The 21107-nt window shown below is 45.5% G+C and overlaps 1 long non-coding RNA gene across 1 annotated transcript in view; it reads right to left on the reverse strand.

Annotated features, from left to right (window-relative positions):
- LOC117888281 overlaps positions 1 to 21107 on the reverse strand; it is a 191458-nt gene that overhangs the window by 133281 nt on the left and 37070 nt on the right. Inside the window, exon 2 of the long non-coding RNA XR_004648295.1 lies at positions 3813 to 3938. This is a non-coding gene — a long non-coding RNA (uncharacterized LOC117888281). The remainder of the gene's footprint in view (positions 1 to 3812; positions 3939 to 21107) is intronic.

Raw genomic sequence — 21107 nt, forward strand, 5'->3', positions numbered from 1 at the left:
CTGCAAGCAATCAGGACTCTATTATGCTAAGTGCTGTGCAAACACATAGCAAGAGACAAGCCCTGCCTCAAAGAGCGAATAATCTAATTAGACAAGACAGGCAAAGGTTGGGAGGGGAAACAGGTGCAGAGATTGGGCCAGGGTCATTCAGCAAGATCAGTGATGGTGTAGAAATAGAAGCCAGGTCTCCCAAGGACCAGTCTAGTGCTCTAACCACTGGACTTCATTGTCATTTTTGTCCCAGGGCTGGTGCATTTGTATGGCCTGCTTGCGCGGACATACAAATGGAACTGACTAAGCCACTGACTTACACAAAAAAAAAAAAAAAAAAAAAAAAAAAAAAACCACACTGTTAGATTGAGCCTCTTTCTTCCCGTTATTCTTAATTGGGCTTTATTTCTTGTTTGGTGTTTTCTGCACAGTTAAACAAGCTGACAGACCTTTTTCTTCTTGAATGAAAATGAGATTTTGCATGAGACATGCATGGTAATGAAAGATATGTGCAAGAGCAGCTTTATTCTACAGAACGTTTCAGGGAGAAGATTAGGGAGGGGGAACAAAATCTGCCAAAAAACAGGAGGAAATCAAATTCTCATGCAAAGGTGGATCTGCTCCGTGTACATTACAATGGGGACACTTGAATTTCTCCTGCTGAAGGAGGCTGTAAAAAAGCAAGAGGGGTATTAAGTGACACCTAGGCTAGCATCTTTGTGCAAGCCCATTAGGAACCATTGATCAGCTGCTATGCACTACATGCCTAGCGACAATAGAGAAACAGGGAAGCATTGTTAGGCTAATGGAGTAAGTAGGCTGCTGCTTCCCACTGCTCAGGAGGCCAGACTTGCAAGGGAATCAATACAAAGCTCTGATGACTAGCCACGGATCCATAATTGATGTTAGCTGTTATAATAAATAAAATTTAGTGGCTAAACTCAGATGGTTATAATAATAGTGCACTGAACTAAGCTGTGTTGAAAGGGCAGAGAGAAATTACTACTCATAACACAATGTATGAGAAGGCGACACATTCCGTTAGCAGCTAAATACTGGTTACAGTGAGGTCAAAGGCAAAATTCTCATTGGCTTCAATTTTACCAAGATAGAGCCCTAATGAGTGGAAGTGGCAGCTTGCTCTCATTTGTGAATCTCTGCATGAACCTTATTCATGGTGGACGCAACGAAAGAGGCTGCTCCAATCTCTCATACATTCAGTGCAGATGCTACAGATCTATTTTGACAGGGAGTTTATAAATTCTGCCATGCAAAAATGCTGCCAGGATCTAACTAAGGTACTTCCATGGCTCCCCATTATGGTAGGATTTAAGAACTTCACAATCTTTTAAGGTAGGGAAGTATTTTACAGATGGTGACTGGAGGCTACGTGACTTGCCCAAGGTCATACAGGAAGTCAGTGGCAGAGGAGGGATACTCATGTCCCAGGTTTCCTAAGTCATAGGCTAGTCAGTGCCTTAATGACTACCACCCTTCCTACCAGTCCTTTGGATGGTCCCTCCAAGGTTCCCTCTGTGAGGATCTGGGGGAAAAGTTAAAGGTAATTAAAAGTGGGACAAAACCATAAAATTGAGATCCTTATTCCAAACAGCCCAAAGTTTAGGTTGATTTAGATTTAGGATTGTAGATAGTAAATGAAAGGGACATCAAGAAGACCAAAAAAAGGGTCTATACTCAGTCTTTTCCCTCCCTTTGCAAGTCACTTATGAAAACTTTTCTGTGGCCCAGTCAATACACAGAAATTGCACCAATTTAACTACAATGATTTTGTTTACTTCAGTAACAAACCAAATTAAGTTAAAATCAATATCAGACACTCTTAAACTGATTTAAGAGTGTCCATACAAGGAATTTGCACCAATTTAAATAGATCAATTTAGGGCTTGTCTATACAGTGCTTGCAACGTGTGAGATTTATAAAGCCTCCCATGGTGTTGCTTTTTAACTGCCCCTTCTGGCACACTCTAAAGCAGTGGTTCTCAACCTTTCTGGGCTCAGGACTCACTTGTAAATGTTTATGGCCTGTCACGACCCAGTAAATAGTCTGAGGGTGGAGGCCTTGGGGTCGTTTCAGTTGGCTCCTGCCATCCCAGGGGGATTGGGTCCTGCCCAGCACTCACCCCACAGTCGCAGCTCCTGTGCTGTGGGGCTGGTAGGACTTGGCTCTCCGCACCAGGCATTGCAACCTCCAGGGTTGCAATGCCGCTCAGGTCTGGCATAACCCCCTAAATGGACCAAATGTGTGTGAGTGGAGTTGTGACCTGGCTCATAGGGTTGTAGTGCCACTCTCTCAAATTTGGCCTACCCAGACTCCCGTCAGCATGATGGCTGGGTCAAACCAGAGTGGCACTGGGACCCCAGAGGTTGCAGTGCCTGGAGCAGGGAGGTGAGCCCAGCCAGTCCCATGGGACAGGAGCTGCTACACGACCCTTTGAAACATTCTGGCGACCCAATTTTGGGTCCAAACCCACAGGTTAAGAAACCTTGCTCTAAAAGGTACCTCGTTCATGTTAATGTAGGGCTATGTCTCAATTCTATCTCTCAGTTGCCATCAAAAAAGTGTAAAGTTCAAGATACTAAAAGACAAACTGCTTGGAAAGCAGAGTTTTACAGTATAAATATTCCAGGGGAAAAATACAAGATATATGGATTGCAGATAGTTAGACATTCTATAAATCTGCCTCAGTGGCGCTACATAGTTCATTCTGTCACAGCATCCAAGTGACCAAGGTTAGGAAACATAGCACAGGAGAGAGTTTCTAGCAGTGTATATCATTGTAGCCGAGTTGTGTTTGGACACTTTTTGTTGGTTTAATATCTTGAGGTCTCTTTGTGTGCAAGAGTGGGCTGAAGGACAAGATTCAGGAATAGAGCTCCAATTTCATCATATAGCATTACATCATCGTGTCATAGATTATCCTTTGAAACAGGCTATCAATCTCAATATAACGAAGGAATGAGCCTAAGAAGAAAAAGGATTCTCTTACTCCAAAGGAGACAACATTATAATATTTAATCAAGTGATGCCTTAGGGGCGCTGCTTGACACAAGCACTAACTGCAAAGCTGAAGGACAAAGGCCACAACTAACTCATTGTCTGAAGGTTATTTTCTCAGAATGAAGTAGCATGTCCACATCCACTACAGAGTTAACGTAAGTTATATGGTTTTCTGAGGTACTCAGAGTTCCTGCCTGGTCCTTAAAGGTGACCAACTAAGGGTTGGAGGAAGGGTGGGGGAGGGAGAACCATAGGCTTCTACCCTTTTTGGTTTCTTTGTAATAGAGAAGGCCAGAAAAGCTTTTGTCCAAAAGTGCTTTTTCCCCCCCATGCTTTCGTTTGTCTACATTAGAACATTGGAAACACACATCTTGTCTACCTTGGAAGTCTCTCTGGTGACTGAAGAGCTAAAGGCTTTGTGACATCACCAGAAAAAGAAAAAAAGAACAAGACCAAAAAAAAAAAACCACATGTTTTTAATTTGAGGTAAAATCCTAGACAACACTGGCAGGTCGTAGTTTTCACATGAGTTAGCACATCAAGTTAGAGACTAATCTTCAGTGAGCTAACACAGGTTAAGAGCACACTTTTTTCTCCTTGTGAAGGCCAGGCCTGTAAAAGGAGCAATGGGGAAGGGAAGCAATTTTTAGTCTGATTGTGTAAACACATACGTATCCCCAAAGCCTGATTACCAATGAGAGACAGGATAGCCAGAGTGCAGGAGCTCACAGCACATGTGGCTGGAGAATCTCAGGGCTTATCTACAATTCGAGCTGCAGCACTCAGTGAAGATGCTACTTACTCCGACAGGAGGGGTTCTGCAGCTGGCGTCGGTACTCCACCTAGGTAGGATCGTTGACGGGAGTCCTTGTCTACACTGGAGGTTAGGTTGGTTTAATGGCGTCGTTCAGGGGTATGGATTGATACTCTTAAAATAAATTTTAAAAAAGAATAAAAAAAAGTGAGAAAACCTAAAACAAACTTCTTTCAGACCTTCTTTATATATTGTAGAGAAGCTAAAAATGGCACAATGCCAATAGTTTAATAACTCCATTGCAGGTCATCTTTAGAGATTCTTCACCATGTATCTGAATCCCCAACCCCCTGTCCCCACTATCCTTCATGCAGAGAAGAACCAAATGCCACTGCATTAAAGGGCCTGTCAGCTAGAGAGGTGGCTGTTGATCAGTGTGAAATGCTCTTTTCCCCTAGCCCTCTGTAATGAGGTGTCCCCTACCTCAAGCACCCCCTTCCTGAGCGTCCAGCTCCAGTCTGTCCCAGATTCTTTCTGCTATTGTTCCAGGACTCCATTCTCTAAGCCAGCTGTCTGAGAGCTCCCAGATTCATTTTTTTCTCCCATGACTTTTCTCCAGTAGCCCCAAGTTGGGTTTCCTGAGAGAGAACTCCCCTGAGGGTTCCATTCACCCAGACCTCCATGCCTGTGAATCCTATTTCAACTCCTGTGATTCTCCCTTCCAACATCAACCCTCTTTTTTTGGGCTTGGGTTTCCCCAATGAGGCAGGTTCTTCCCCTTGTTCATAGGGGCCTCTGCACATGCTGTCTCATAACTCAGCAGGGGTTCCCCAGTTCCAGCCAGTCCTCACCAACAACTATACTTTACCCTTTGTCCTTCCCACTGGCTCTCAGCACTAGCTTTCCTCTGCTCTGTTTCTCCCTGAGTCTCTCCCTTCCTCATCAGGCAGTTCTCACCTGCCACTTTCCTGACTGATATCCCTGGGGAGAGACTGAGATGGGGGAGGGGTATGATCCAGGTGCCCTCTCAAGGGATATCAAGCAAAACACTTTCTTATAGATGACAGAGATGGCAAAGTCCTATTTGCAATATGCTTTCTTAATGCTTTGCCAATTCAGCTTATAAGCATCTCAAGCCACTTCTCTTTAAATGGTTTTCAGTTACCTAATAGATCTCTATTCTTTTTAGTACTAGAACCTACCCTGGTGCCCTGTTGCGCTAGGTGCTGTACACAGCCACAGAGACAGCCCCTGCCCTAATCTAAATAGACAAGACAAAGGAAGAAGTATCTTCCCTATTGTACAGATGGGAAGTGGAGGTACAAAGGAAGATAAGGGAATTAGGCACCCAGCTCCCATTGAATATCACTGGGATTTGGGCACTTAACTGACAAAGATTCTTTTGGAAATACCAGCCTAAGTGACTTCCCCGAGGTCACAAAGGAAATCTGTGGCAGCATTGCTAATTTAGTGTTTGACCCGATCCTGTCTGCTGATCATTGCGGAGAGCCAGAGTAGATCTTTACAGCTGGATACACCACCATTAAAGAAGTTTTCTGATGAGTAAGTTGGGAATTTTTTTTATTAGCAGACAAAATGGGAATGTTCACATTCCTGCTCACTCCAGAGACCTCAACGGAGCTGCAAGAGCTGGCGTCTGTCGTCAGCTTTAATACTCCAGCTGAAAGACAGAGTCAACATTTTCTGAACCGTAATGCACTATGACAAATTTCAGATCAAAGGACACGGACCATGTGACTGTGATGATCATCATCCTGCTGATTTTATTGGCAAGGAAAGCTAGCATGTTTTTTGCATCAGCATTTTAGGACCTGTCTACGGGGGTGGGGTGAGGAGCATCAGTTAGCTGAACTGATTCAGGCTAATGTGAATTAAGGTGCTTTCTCCAGTCAGCTTAGACCAGGCCAAAAAGCCACATTTTTGTGAGAAGTAATTGCATCCATGTTAATCAGAGTGCAGGATATGCTGGCTACTCAGAACTTCATGGCAAGTCAGGATAGAATTCACCATTTTCAGCTCCAAAGCCCCAGCCCCTACTAAATGCGCTGAAAGAGAATCCCTCTTAGAGCTAGAGGGCCAAGGATGCACAGCTGAGCAGTTCTGATTCACATATTGGGGAGCAAGAGTACACACTAAGGGGTTGACAGTATTAAACCAGAGATGTGGATTTAATTCCTGGCTCTGCTAGTATTCCTGTGTGACTACAGGCAAGTGACTTGAGTTTGAAAACGTTAGCCTGTGTATCTATCTACAACCAGGGTTTGAAATCCAGCTTTCGGCTCTTAATTAAAAGTTGCCTGATTTTCAGAAGTGCTGAGTACCCATAAATGCTACAGAAGTCAGTAGAAGTGGTGTTCAGTACCCTGAATCGTCAGGCTACTGCTATTTAGATGCTAACAATGAATGTAGGAGTCTATCTTTAGGCCCACAGGATGAAAAATTCTCCGTGTCTCAGTCTCCATCTGTAAAATAGGAATAGTCATATTTCCCTAACTCTCAGAAGTATTACAAGGATAAATATGTGAATATTGGCAGGATGTTCAGATACGATGGGTTGTCTCAGTTCAGGGCTACTGCGCCTGTATTCCCGCTCTACGCTCCAACAAGGGTACCCACTCAAGGTCCCCAGCTTCTCAGCTATCACCTCTCTTGGGCAGAGATATGACAGGTATTTCCAGGCTACACAGCTCCCTGCCTACACTGTGAATTCCCCAGCAAAGACAGACTGCCTAAGTGAACAGTCCTTCAGTCCCCACACAGGAGTTTTCCTGACCTGACCTATGTATCACTCCTTTTGCTCAAAAAAAAAAAAAGAATGTCAGTCTGTGAGGCCTTTCTTTATAGAGTTTGGGGTTTTTTTTGATATGTCCTCCTCCTAACAGGTAATCAGCAGACAAAAGGTCACCGCCTCTGGCTCAAAAGGAAGCTTTAAAAGGCTGAGTTCTTGCATAACCAGAGTAGGTGTAATTGCATACACCTCCCCCTAGAAATTTCCTGCAAAACCAATTTAACTTTAAAAGTTCATTCTTGTTTTGGCCCATTGTTTCAAATAGTCCTCTGAAGCTCACAAGACTTCCCAAGGTTTAAATAAATCAGGTCTTCTAGACAAGTTACATACAATACCACAATTGACCCATAAACATTTGCATTTTTAATCCAATGAGCTCATAAGATTCTTAAAATGATTTCAATTAGGTTTGTCCAGGATATTGCACGTGGATGATGGAGGATATTTATAAGAATGGCCATATTGGGTCAGACCAAAGGTCCATCTGGCCCAGTTTCCCGTTTTCCGACAGTGTCCAATGGCAGGTGCTTCAGAGGGAAATGAACAGAACAGGTAATCAAGTGATCCATCCTCTGTTGCCCATTCCCAGCTTCTGGCAAACAGAGGCTAAAGACACCATCTCTACCCATCCTGGCTAATAGCCACTGATGGACGTAACCTCCATGAATTTATCTAATTCTTTTTTGAACCCTGTTATAGCCTTTACGTTCCTAGATAGATAGGTTCATCCTTGTCAATGGCCCAGCACTGATTATTATTATTATTATTTGCATTGCAGTAGCACCACCAAGAAGATCAGGGGCCTATTGTGCTCGGCACTATTTGTACACATGATAAGGACAGCCCCTGACCCAACAAGCTTATAATGGAGATAGACGAGACAGACAAAGGGTGGGAGAAAAATGTTATCCTCAATTTGCTGCTGGGAAATTGAGGTGCAGAAACACGGTCTGTGGCAGAAGAGGGTATTGAACTCAGGACTCCTGGGTCCCAACCCTATGTCTTAACCTCTCTTAGGGTATGTCTACACTGCGATTGGGAGCGTACTTCCCAGCCCGAGTAGATAGAAACACACTCGCTAGCCACCTGAGTACAAACCCACCCGTACCCCCTGGGTAGATACTCAGGCAGCTAGCCCAAGCCACCACACATCCTATCCCGAGTTACGCTGGTATCTTTACCACACAAGCTCATGCAAAGCTAGCATGTGTCTGGCCACTCGCGCTGGGAAGCACACTCCCAGCTGCAGTGTAGATGTACCCTGAGTGACAATCTTGAATATGTAGGAGTTTTTCTAATAATGGGTAAAATTGAGTAAGAAAGGTGATGGTTTCTATTTTATTTGCTTAGTTGTCTTTTTTTTTTTTTTTTTTTTTCAAAAAAAGAAAAAAAAAATCATGGATACACACAAAGCCTACCTTCAGTGGAGACCAGGGCCGGCTCTAGGCACCAGCCCTCCAAGCACGTGCTTGGGGCGGCACTTTCTAAGAGGCGGCATTTCGGCCTCCCTTTTTTATTTTTATTTTTTATTCTTTTGCTTGGGGCGGCATTGCCGGGAGCCGACCCTGGCCCAGCCACTCGCCCTGCCTGCGGGAGCTGGGAACCGCGCCCCCTACTCAGCCCGGCGGCGCCCTGTACAGCGCTGCACTGGGGAGACTCAGCGCGGCAGGGGCAGCAGGACCCCATCTCCCTCCCTGCACCCCGGGCACCGCTTCCCTCCGCTCCTCACACACTCCGGGAGCCCCTCTCGCCACCGCCACAGCCCGGGCTGCAGCGGCAGTGAGAGGGGCTCCCGGAGTGTGTGAGGAGCGCGGAGGGAGAGAAGTGGCGCCGGCGAGAGGGGCTCCCGGAGTGTGTGAAGAGGTGAGCGGCCGGCTGGGCTCGTCGGTGCTGAGCAGGTAGCCCCGCAGCCAGAGATCCTCGCCTTCCCGACCGCCAGGGCTGGGCCAGGGTGCGGTGAGGCTGAAGAGCAGCAGGTCCGGGGGGCTTTCCAGGTCCTTGGCTGCCAGCATGTCAGGGGTGAGGGCAGTGAGCACAAACTGATCCACCTTGGCCACCAGCAGCGCCGCAAAGCCCAGGGAGGGGCCGTGTTCTCCGTGCCGCCACGCAACCACACCGCCACCTGGAAGTACTCCCACTCCGCGCCGCCCAGCAGCTCCACCCGCATGGGGACAGAGTCACAGCTGGGCCAGGGCTTGGCCGCCGTGTGCTGGTAGCAGATCCCACGTTTGGGGGGGGAGCCCAGTGCTGGGGCGGCAGGGGGGGCACTGGTGGGCTTGGGGGGGGGGGAGGGCGGCAGCCAAAAATTTTTTTGCTTGGGGCAGCAAAAAACCTAGAGCCGGACCTGGTGGAGACATCTCAACTGTTGAGAGCACACTCAGTTTTTGGTACTTACCATGGTGTGGCTTTAGCATTCAAAAGCTAATTGGTAGGAAGAGTCAGATATTTAGTACAATCCCTTCCATTTGAGTATGTTTTTAAAGTACATTTTTTCCCCTCCATGCTAAATGCATTTTTCACTGGGAAGACTTAAAATGCAATTATCAAATAACCCATGTGCAATGATAAGAAATTCACCCTACTTCTACCACCTAATCTCATTTATTCAATAAGGATCCTGCTATCCTGTTGCACTCACTGTGGGCTAATCTGTAACAACATGTTATATTGCATGCAAATTGGTCTGCATTTTTCCCTTCCCTCCTGCCCCCTCCCATATTCACACAATCATGCCTTGCAAGACACTGTGAGAGAAGAATAAATGGAAGAAACTCACAGCACTCTGCAATGACTCCCTTGGGCCAGGCATCAGAATCCACCCTTTATCTTTAAGGTATTTACAGCCAGTCCTTAATTCTATTTGATTCTTGGGAAATGCCACAAACTACTTTTTTGCAGGGATAATGCGATATGACTTAAAGGAAAAAAGAAAGAAAGAAATCAGCATTTGTGGTTTCAAAGGAAGAGCTTAAATGCACATCAACGGCATCTTCCCAATCCTTGTTTCTATCCATTTCTGATACAAGTTAAATACACTTAAGCCTTTCTGTTTCCTGCAGCCCATCTTGCAGTGCACAGTTCAGTCAAATAAGGTGCATTTCAAGCCTGAAGCAAGAAGTACAGAAGGAGAGAAAGTTAAACCCTGCTGCTTTAAAATAATAATGTTTTGCACTTCAGTAGCACCTTGCATTCACAGATCTCAAAGTACTCACTGATGAATGGAGCCTCACAAGCCCTGGTAAGATAAAGTCAACCAGTCAGTCCTATGCCTTAACCGGAAGGCTATTAGTCTTCCCTGTGGCCTAGCCCCTGCCTACACTAGGGAAATTTTCTAAATATTTCTGACTATTCCTAACATTGGCTCCCCACCCATGGTGTAAGTCACATTGGGAGCCCTACTGCAGAGGGTTTCATTAGTAATAGTGAAGCTGAACAAGTGTAATATGTTGCTGAGTTGCTCCCAGCCTAACTCCCACCTGTTCCCTCAATAAGAGGCTCTCTGGGGAACATGGCTTTCTGACTCCAGTTTCACAGATACATCTTCCCTATTTTACAAAACATTTTAATATAAACATTAAAAACAAACAAACAAAAAATGACGCCCAGATCCCTACCCAGTGTCCCTTTGGCCAGAGGTTGCTAGCACATAGCTGAGTTATATAGCATGATATAGCTTGATCTCCTCTACAGGTGACCACACCAGGAATGAACTCTGTCTCTCTCTCTTCCCCCCCCCCTCCCAACCTGTCTCTGTGTCTAGCTAACACTCTCTCTCTCTGGAGTCTCCCTGTGTGTTTGGCCTCCGGATGGCTCTCTGCCTCTCCATTCCGTGATGATCTTTGTTGGCTCCCAGTCGATGTTGTGTCTGCTGGCTCCTAGGCATCTCCTCTTCCTTCGGATCACTTGTCCCTTTTGTGTACTCATCTCATTTGACCTAGGTGCCACTGCACATTCACAACTCCTTCTGGTCTCTCTCTAATGGCTGGATCCCTGGCTCACCTGTTGCACTCTAGCGCCTGCTTTCTCTGATGGTTGGCACTCTCCTCTCAGTGGTGTCCCCATCCCCATCCCTCACTGGTAACAGGGTTTTGGACCTTTGTCCCACCAGTGCTTGTGCTGGACTGTTTTGGCCCCCCTGTGATGCTGGGGTCTGAACCATAGGAAAGAGCCTTGTGTAATGGTCTCTTAGCTGTTTTCACAGCGGACTCCACCTTCTTAATTCTATGGGCATGGTGAGGAGGAGGTGTGGTGGTCAAACGCCCATCTGCGTGCACATTCTTTGAATTCTTCCGAAGCAGACTGGGGTCCGTTGTGGGTGAACACAATGTCCATCTCTTGCAAAGCGGGCTTTCAGTTTTCCCATCACGGTTCTTGGCTCACGCCGTCAGCTACTTTACTTCAATGAACTCACAGCTCTGATGCTGCCATTATGTTTCATTAGCAATGAATGAAGCTGGATGTGCACTGCTCTGTCCATGTGTCTGAGTTACTCCACCCACTCCCTGTTCCCCTGCTGTCCCCTCAATAACAGTCCCTCCAGGGAAGATGGGCCCTGTTGTGATAATTGGGCTGACAAATTCACCCTAACTGCAAGCCTAATTGTAAAAAGTGTATAAGATGATACAATAACAAATGTTGATAGAAAATAGGTCAAGCTGTTTTCAATAATGAATGTTATAAACAGGTGCAAGAGAACCAGACAGAGGAACTAAATTAGTCCAAACCAAAAAGGCCATATTGATGTAATTTAAGGATTATGTTGAAATCATGCTTGGTAAAAAACAGAGGATGTGAAACGGGAAATTAACGAACCGAAATTGGTGTGTTGGCTATTAGGCCTAGCTGGTGGACAAAATAATGAGGGGATGGGCTATTTCACCCACCACTCCCTTTGTGGGTCCTTAAAAAAAAAAAAAAAAAAAAAGAGAGAGACATTGGGAGGAGAATATAGAAGAACAGACAGGCTACTGACACAAGCTTCACTATCATAGATACCACACGCATCTCCTCGGACCCCGGCCCTTCATCTTCCTATTCCTAAGGGATGGCCTGACCAGACCGGACCACCTCTGCTGGCTCCAACTGAATCCCAGCCACCCGCTGGGATGAAATTGGATCAGACTTTAACAGCAGCAGTAACAACAACAGCTACAGCTCATCTCAACTAATTTCTTCTCTTTTATCCAAAAGGACAGGTATTACCAGCTTTGATACCATCTAAGAGACTGTCAAACAGGGGGATTTTTCCCTTCATAAACTCTCTCCAGCTAAAGGGAAAGGGAACAAGAAATGTTATTAAAATGAAGGCCTTACTTAATACTTCACATTTCAAATGCTTTAACTATTTTCCCTTCTTTTGTGTATATTTAATAAAGGGTTAAAATATTTCTAATGGTGTGCTTCCCATGGTACTAAGTAGGCTGAGGTCTCTCTATACCAAACCCCAGATCTTGTTTAACACTGTTTAATGTTGGACAGTGACTGGGTTATGTTAACACCTTTGCCAATTTAGTGCATTTAAATTAATACAACTGCCCTCTGACTCCCGTTCCATTGATCATGATTACGGCTACATTTTAATCACAGGTATTTTTAGTAAAAGTCATGGAGAGGTCACAGGCGGTAAACAAAAATTCACTGCCCGTGACCTGTCCATGACTTGTACTATACCCCTGACTAAATCTTGGAAGTGCTGGGGGTGCTTGTGGGGGGGCGGCAGGGGCTGCACGGGTGAACCAGGGGATGCTGGGGGGCGGGCACGGGTGCTTGGCGGGTGGCCCAGGGCGCGCCGCAGGTGCTCAGGTGGGAGTTGCCCAGGACCTCCACTAGCGCTGGGGGGGGGGGGCGAGTTGGCAGGCTCCCTACCTGGCTTCTCAGAAGTGATGACCTGTACCTCCCTAAGCTCCTAGCTCCATGCGCTGCCAGCCCTGCAGCTCCCATTGGCCGGGAACCATGGCCAATGGGAGCTGCAGGGGTGGTGCCTGTGGGCAGAGGCAGCGCAGAGAGCTAGGAGCTGAGGGAGGGACATGTCTCTGCTTCCAGGAAGGGCCCAAGGTAAGCGCCGCACAGAGCTCTCACGCTCTCCTACACCCCACCCTGCAGCCCTGAGCCCCCAACCCAAATTCCTTCTGCGGCTGGGGGGGTGGGGTGGACCGAGACTACCCCAGCAGCAGTCAATGCGACTTGCCCAGGGGCTGCCTGAGCTGCTCGGGCAACCCCGGAGCCAGCCACACTGGCCGCTGCAGAAGTCACGGAAAGTCACTGAATCCGTGACTTCCGTAACAAACTCGCAGCCTTAATCCTGATATACAGAGGGGCCACCATCTGTTTTAGCCATCATGGCATTTAGCCCTGTTCTCAACAGGTCTAATTGACAATGTTAAAAATGCCTATGGAAGCTGGCATACCATCCAGACCAGGGCTCCCAACATTGTTAGCACCAAAAAAATCTACAGATGGGAAATATTTACAAGACATCCCTAGGGCATAAATGGCCCATGATGCTATTTCAGGGGCTGATGAATCAGCCATCAGGGCTACTGGCCAAGTTTTATTATTAATTATTATTATTATTTGTATTGTGGTAGTGCCTAGGGACCCAAATCAACATCAATGCCCCATTCCATTAGGGACTGTCCAAACAGAATTAGAGACACTCCTTGCCCCAAAGAGCTCACTATCTAACTAGAGAAAACACACAGAGTTGCAGAGGGGAAAGGGATATCAGATACAGCCTTTGTGAACAATGTGAGCATTTGCAAATGTTACGTTGGGGGCATGATTTTTTTTTTTTTTTTGGTTTATTTTTTAAATCATGTGGGGTGTTGGTCCAATACAGACATAAAATTAAGAGCACCACCTACTGTCTGACCAATTCCAATTCTAGAAATGTCAATAGCAATTATAAGATTTATTATTCCTGTTATTTTTTTAAAAGGAAGTTCTGAAACCTTTTCAGATAAACGATTATTTTTCACTTATTGCTAGACTGAGATATTGGCCATCGACACATGGACAAAGCGGAGGATAGTTGCATATATTCCCCCAAGGTTACCAGACCTTTCCATGAGTAATTAGAGCTAGGGGAGAACAGGTTACAGAATAGATGACCTGAGAACAACAATAGGTGGTCAGCAAACCAGGGCAGAGGGCTGTTTCACTCAAGCACTTTCCCCCACTAGTTCTCCATTTTCCCCTTTCATTCTCTTCTTCCTCACTCCCTGTTGCTCCACAAAAAGATTCTGCTGCCCTGGCTAGTAAGGAGCCACCTGGACCCAGAGGCAGATTAAAATGAACTGGGGCCCTGGGCACAAAGAACATTTGGGCCCCCCACACTCTAGGAGCACCAGAACTGGGAGCGCCAGGGGAGCCATGCCTCCACACACACACACTTTTAAAAGTGGGAGGGCCATGCCTGCTGATGGGTGATCAGCTCCCCCATCGTGAAGCCCCTGCTAACAATGCCAGCCTCTTCTCGGTGGGGGGCTGAAGTGGGCCATAGCCGCCTGCTCGCCACAGAGCCCTGCCCCCTGCACCTCCTCTCCCCACAAGGCCCTACCCCCTGGTTAGGCCAGAAACTGGAGCCAGGCTGTGGTAAGAGCTACCCCGGGAGCCCAGGCTACTGTGGGGAGCCCTGGACCCTCCACCTGACATGAGCGGCATGCCCCAGTGGTGGGGACACGGGCCGGGGGCTGCTCTTGGGCACCACAGCCCCCTGCTCAGGGCACGTGAAGGATCCAGGGATCCCCACAGTGGCTCCTTGGGCGGCTCTTACCACAGTCCGGCTCTGGCTTCCAGGGGGGAAAGAGGAGGAGCAGCGGACGTGGCCCCAGAGAGAAGAGGAGCAGGGAGTGGGGCCAAAGTTCCAGCACCGGTGTGCCCCCCCACACACACTTCTTCACAGGTTCTGGTGCTCTGGTGGAGGTCCCCAAATTGGCTGGGGCCCCTGAGCACAGGTCCTGTGGGCCCATGCATTAATCCGCCACTACATGAAGTAAATAGTAGTGACGATGCCATTGCACAGGCTAGCATACCCAGGGTCCCGGCAGGCTTATACAGACAGCACCGCTGCTATTTCTACTATGGTAACTAGATTAAAACTAGTGCGATTACACCTCCCAAAGCTGCAATCACACCTCTGATTGCAGCGTGCTCACAGGGTGAGCCATTCCAATGCTTCCCCAGTCCATGGCTCCCTGTCAGTCTGGAATGAGCAAGTGCTGGGTGTGACCGAGTGGACAGTGCACAGGACGGCTAATCAGCGCATTTCCCACTAATTGGGGCAACAGTCTTTGGATACGGCAACCCTAACCCAGCTCATTTGGCATGATAGTGCTCTTCCTGGCAGTACCATTTCCGGTAAAGGGAAAGGCAACATGCAACTGCCCACTGTTCTGGAAGCAGAGTGGGCCCCCAAAATATCAGGCTTTAGGGGCTTTGTGAGTTAGTGTATTAGCCTCTCACCTCCAGGTTCAAACCCAGGCTGCCATCATGAGTGCAGTGAGTTTGGTGGTCCCATCCTACTTCCCATTTGTGCATACCACAATAGTACCACAGAGAGAACAGGATTGCTGAAGGTCAGCACTTGGTGGGCATTAGTCAGGGCTGTGTGGTTTTGCACTACCCCTCATTAAAGCTAGTAATTTAAGTCATGAAGGAAAGAGTGTGGTATAGTGTTAGAGCTAGACTCCTGAATTCTATTTGCAATTCTGCCACTGATTTACTATGCAAGATTAAGCATGTAGCTTAACCCCATCCTGGCAAAATGGGGTAAAAAGCATTTACCAATTCCAAAGGGATACTACAAAGCTTATTTAATCAGGAGTTACAAAGCATTCTGAGGTATTCAGCTACCATTAAGTGCAGAGTAATTTTATAACGAGAAGCAAATTTAGGCACCTAGTATGATTTACAAAAAACACCTATGTAGGTTAGGTGCCTAAGACATAAATCCCTCTAGGCACCTATCTGCATCTTTTGGCATCTAAATACATTTGTAACTCTGGCCCTAGGGCCCAATCCAGCTTCCATGGAAATCAGTTGAAAGAATCTCATTGGGTGTCAGCTCTAACCCACAATTCACAATTAGGACCAAAATCCTAAGCCTCTAGTCATGCCCATGTTCCCAGGGCAGTTTGTCAAACCACATTGGCTCCTGTCTAAAATTGAGTACCTTGCATCTGAGAATGAAGATTCAAAGGGGAGCAGACAGAGTTTCTGAAGCATTTCTACCTTCCGGACTAAAACATGTCTTTAAAAACACCTTCGAAGCAATGAAAGGGAGAGCGATAGGATTTATTACTTTTTAACGAGTGCCATAGAACATCCATTTCATTAATTTACAAGGGAGGCATGGGGGGTTGTCAGTTCGATAAATTCTCCCAGATTATTCCTTTGAAACAAACAACTTTGTGCATTTGGGATCCGGATGTCACCGCAGAGGCTTTTATCCAAATGAGCTATGTGTTCTCGAAGGAATGACTAAAATGCCTCAAGAAAAGAAAAAGAATAAAAAGAGAGAAGCCACTCTCTGCAAAAGACAGCCTATCACGCTGACACATTGTTTGAACTCCCAGCAGAAGATTAAATAAATAAATAAAAGCCTCCGAACCGCAGCTGCATCTTCAGCTTGCGATGTTCAGTGTTATTTTCGTTCTGAAGGAAGACAACATTTGCTAATGTCTTTTTTTTCCCCTCCTCCTAGAAAAAAAAAGTTTGTTTTTCTAATACCCAGTGTTTACCGTGCTGATGTCATGACTCTGCTGTGGGGGGACTGGAAAGAACAGTGACTCTGCTGTCTTGGGACTCTTTGCAGAGGGGTAACTTGAGAGCGGAATTATTAGCATCCTGATTTATTGGGTAGGCTGGAACAAATAAAAGAAATAGTCTTTTTTTCCCCCAGCACAGCAGGATTGCAGATGTGAACAGTGAATGTAAAATTCCCTATTAAACCTCAGCACTTCTATAACCATCGCAAATAAATAGCTCCATATTTGTTTACTTAGTCATTTAACTTTTGAGAAATTCATTTTGTGCTACTGGAAAAAAAAAAAAAAAGACAGAGAGAATAAGTCAGGTCTACACTACAGACTTCTGCCAGCATAACTATGTTGGTCAGGGGTGTGAAAAAGTCATCTTCGCATCAGTCTGCCTCAGTTTCCCCTCCCACCTTTTGACAGTTTTGTCTATTTAGCATGTGAACTCGGACCATCTCTTACTTTGTATTTGTGCAGCACCTAACAAAACACGGTCCCAATCACTGTTGAGGCCTATAGAAGCTACTGTGATACAAATTAATAGTGATTATATCAATATCTATTTGGCTGAGTTACATGAATTCGGCACCAAATGCTGTGAAATCCACTTACAGCTATTTCCGCTCTCAAAACCAAAGGGTTACAATGTATATGATCATTGCCCAATCGAAGATGCAATAGAAATCTGAGCCTTAATGAAAAAAAATTCGACGCCTTCCCCCCTCGCCTTCAAAACCTTCCTCCAAACCCATGTGCCCAACTCCCCATCGCTAACCCACACGACAGGGCTCTCTGCTTGTGCTTCTTGCTCAACCTTAAAAATGTGTTTAACTTCAGACCTGTCTAGCTGAAAACGCTCTGCTCTGGCACCACATTGATCTATTCTTTGCTGACATCATTATTTGCCTTTTGGGGGCCCAAGCCTGTTCCCATTCAAATTAATGACAAAATTTCTACCTATTTTGGTGGGGTCAGGAATGGACGCTTTGGGCTAAAGCCTGCCAGTGTTTAGTAACATGTGTAGTACGAAGTACCCTGAATAGTCCAGTGGAAATCAGTGGCATTACCCATACTAGTCAGCACTAGGTCTGACAGTGACCACAGGCTGCTTGAGACATGGATCTGGTCTCCTGATATGTCTGTGCCTTCATGCACCATTACCAGCTATTTGGGACTAGGAGAAACCCTTGTCCTGTGAGTAAGTGCTGCAGGACAGGCACCCAATGTCATGGTTTTACATGAATAACCTATCCAAAGGTTGTAGTGGAGCAAGGAACATAGGCTCCAATTCAGCAACCTTAAGCATGAGAGTAGTGCCGTGGAAGTCAGACTGCTCACACACTTACGTTTCAGCACTTACCTAAAGCAGGGCTAGAGCTCAGATCTACTGATTTATTATCAATTATTTTACCCCTAAAGGCCCCAACCAGCACTAGGGTCTCATTATGCTAGATACCATCCAAACTCATAGTAAGAGGCCACCCCTGCCCAGAAGAGCTTATTGTCTTAACAAAAAGAGAGAAACAGACAGACTCTCTTTGCCCTCCCACCCTTTGTCTATCTAAGTGACTTGACCAAGTCACACATCAGGTCAGTGGCAGAGCCAAGAATTGAAGCCACAGCTGCTGAGTCACAGTGGGGTGTTCACCCCACTAGACCACAATGCCTCTCTGGCATCTTGTCTTGTGGTTTAACTACATAATCAGCCTCTTTCTCCATTTCGGTCGCTCTTTTCAACTTTCAGAGCTGTTTCTTCTCACACAAAACAAACCAGGATGCAAAAAAACACAAACATGCCCTTATTTTTGCCATACAAAGGCAAGAATATGCCAAATAATTCCAACATCAGTAGCAAAAAGCATACTATAATATTGCTCCCTCTCCCTATTGCTCTCTTTGTATTCTATCAGAAGCAAACCTTTCAATCACAGTGAGTACTTAGCAATAATCAGTCAGTCACAGACTGCATTTTTCCTTTCACTACAAACAAAGACTATTGTAAAAAAAGTGACGGATAAAACTTTTTAAAATAAGCAAAGCCCTGATCCTTTAATGAGCTCAGCGGACAGACCCATGTATCACTGTGAAGCCTTGACAGCAGCAAGATTCTATGCAGGCCCCAGGGTCTGCCCATCAGAACATCTTGCACAACCAGGACTTGTGTTTCAGATCCCTAGGCCAGATTTTCAAAGAATTCCTAAAGATTCACGTAGGAATTTTCAAAAGCATCTAAGCAGGATAGGCACCTACTTCATAGAAGATAAGGCACCTACCTGATTAGACACCTTTGAAAATCCCATTAAGCACTATAAAAAAACCTGTCCCTTACTGATGCTCTTTTGAAAAGATTTCCTGTAGTCTAACATGCCCATATTTTGGGCTTGTATCCTTCCTAAATGGAGATAATAAACACTTGCAATCAGATGCTTTCCCCACGATAAGTCATTTTGTTCCTTGTTCTGGTCGTACATGGTTGTCTCATTGTCTTCTGTGATATCAAAAGATAAATATTTAAGTAAAGCTGGTTGAATTTTTTTCCATCAAGACATTAGACAACAGATGGCCTTTCGATTAAAATGAACATTTTCCACAACATTTTCATTTTGGTCCAGTTTTTCCAGTTGAAAAACCAAAAACCATATGCATTTTTTTGTTTCCTTGTTTTCCTGTGAAATGTTTTAATTTTGCAGCAAACATGTTCAGGATTTGTAATCAGAAACTGATTTTATTTTTAACAAAATCTGAACATTTTAATCAAAAACTACTTTCTAAAAGAACAATTTTTTCCCTTCTCTATTATTTCTTCCCTTTTTTTTAAATTTCCCATGAAAACTGACATTTTTTGACCAGCTCTAATTTAAAGGCATTTCCACAATCATTTTCACTGTTGTATCTGAGCACCTCACAAATCTTAATGAAGCTTTAGTCACCCTGATAGTAATATTTCTCTATCAATTCCCGACTCACAGGTGGGCAGACTGAAGCACTCCAGACTAAGGCCTACTTGTTCATACCTAATGGCCTAAAGTGAGCCCCCTAATGACATGGCCTGGTTTTCAGAGCGCTGAAGTCAATGGGAGTCACAGGTGCTGAGTATATCGGCCAATAAAACGTGTCAGAAATATAAAACACACTGTAAGGTGACTCTGGGAGCCTATGGCAAAGCTAATTTAATTGGGATATCAGCGCTAATTACAACTGCTTTTACTCTCCCTTTTCAGGGCTTCTGCTTAACTATTTGGAAAGCACGAGCTAGGGCTGTGGCTTTTCAGAGCAAACCCAGGACTGTTTAACCCTGAATTTAGTTCTTAGTATTAGTTCCACCTCTCACCTTCTCCTTATTTAAGCTATTACCACAGGGTCTGAGCACCTCACAGTTTTTACTGTACTTATATTCAGAACACCCTTGGGAGGTAGGGCAATGCTATTAACCCACATTTTACAAATGCGGAATACAGAGACCTAAGTGACTTGCCCAAGTTCATAAGCATGCAGCAGAGCAGAGAATTTTTACCACATCTGTGAGGGACTAGCTAAGATTTGAACCCGTGACCACTTAAACACAAAGCAGGAAGCCACTGCGCTGCCTTGAGAGAAAGAATACTGCACGACTGCTTAGTATACTCTTTGTCAGACAGACAAATGTATTTTACATAGTGCTAGAAATGCTTTTTTTAAACCAATGTATTTCTCCCACCTAGCATTTCAGATACTGTTTACTGCACGTGCAATGTCTATCAGTTTACAGCTTTCAGCAGAATAGTCACCCTCCTTTATTTTAGACTATGTCAGTGTGTGTGTGTGCGTGCTTACTCCCCTGACCTTCTTAAAAGCCAATTGCCTAGCTTATACGATAGCCTCCCATGTAATGTGTGCCACCTGACGTCTTCAGTTGTAACCAGCATGAAAAGTGCAGTGTCAGGTCATATCCAAACATTTCTGTCTTGCCAGCACACTCTGAATCCTTTTAGCTAGCAGTACTCAGTCCTCTGCAAATGGATGTCTCACTCTTCACAGTTTGGTCAGACAGACAGTCTTGCCTGTCACTAAAATGTCACAGATCGGAGACATCAGCACATAAAAAGTCCAGCCCCTAGTTTTCTATTAGGCTCCAGTCCACTCTAAAGGGCACTACCCCTCCCCCCTATAATCCCAGGTAAATCAGATAAGAGATTTACAGACCTCTTCTGATTGAGCTTTGCTTCTGTTCTGGGCCCCCTTAGTTAGGAGAGAATCGCAATTTAAACAACAGGCTAATAGCTAAATCTAACATCCGTAGCCTCAGCAGCCTCTAAGGCAGCAGTTCCCAAACTTTTAATAGCGGAGTCAACATTAAAAAAAACCCAAAAAGACCATTTGCTCAACCCTGTTAGCAGGGCAGCACACAGGAAACTTTCACTACCACTGTTCCATGCCCCCATTCTCGGCTGGTCTTTCACACACACACACACCTCCCCATACTGTGGGGTAGGAGGTTACACCTCCAACTTTGGGAAACACTGCTCTAAATGATGACAAAAATCCCCACTCAGTGCTCCCTCTAGGCCTATAAAATGCACCCCAGTGGATCATATGTTATTTTTACAAGGACTTCCCTATGAAATAGAGACTGGAATGAGACTCACCTGGAGCCAAGATGTAATAGGCTTAAGATCCTAACAGGACTCATGTTCAAGTTACTGTCCACCCTCTGGCTAAACCTACTATAAATCCTTCTCCAATCCCCAGCCCCACCTCTTGAGCGCTGATTGGCTACCCTTAATGGTGGTGTCTATACTA

This window comes from Trachemys scripta, chromosome 15 (genome assembly GCF_013100865.1).
Source record: "Trachemys scripta elegans isolate TJP31775 chromosome 15, CAS_Tse_1.0, whole genome shotgun sequence".
NCBI classification, from domain to species: domain Eukaryota; kingdom Metazoa; phylum Chordata; order Testudines; family Emydidae; genus Trachemys; species Trachemys scripta.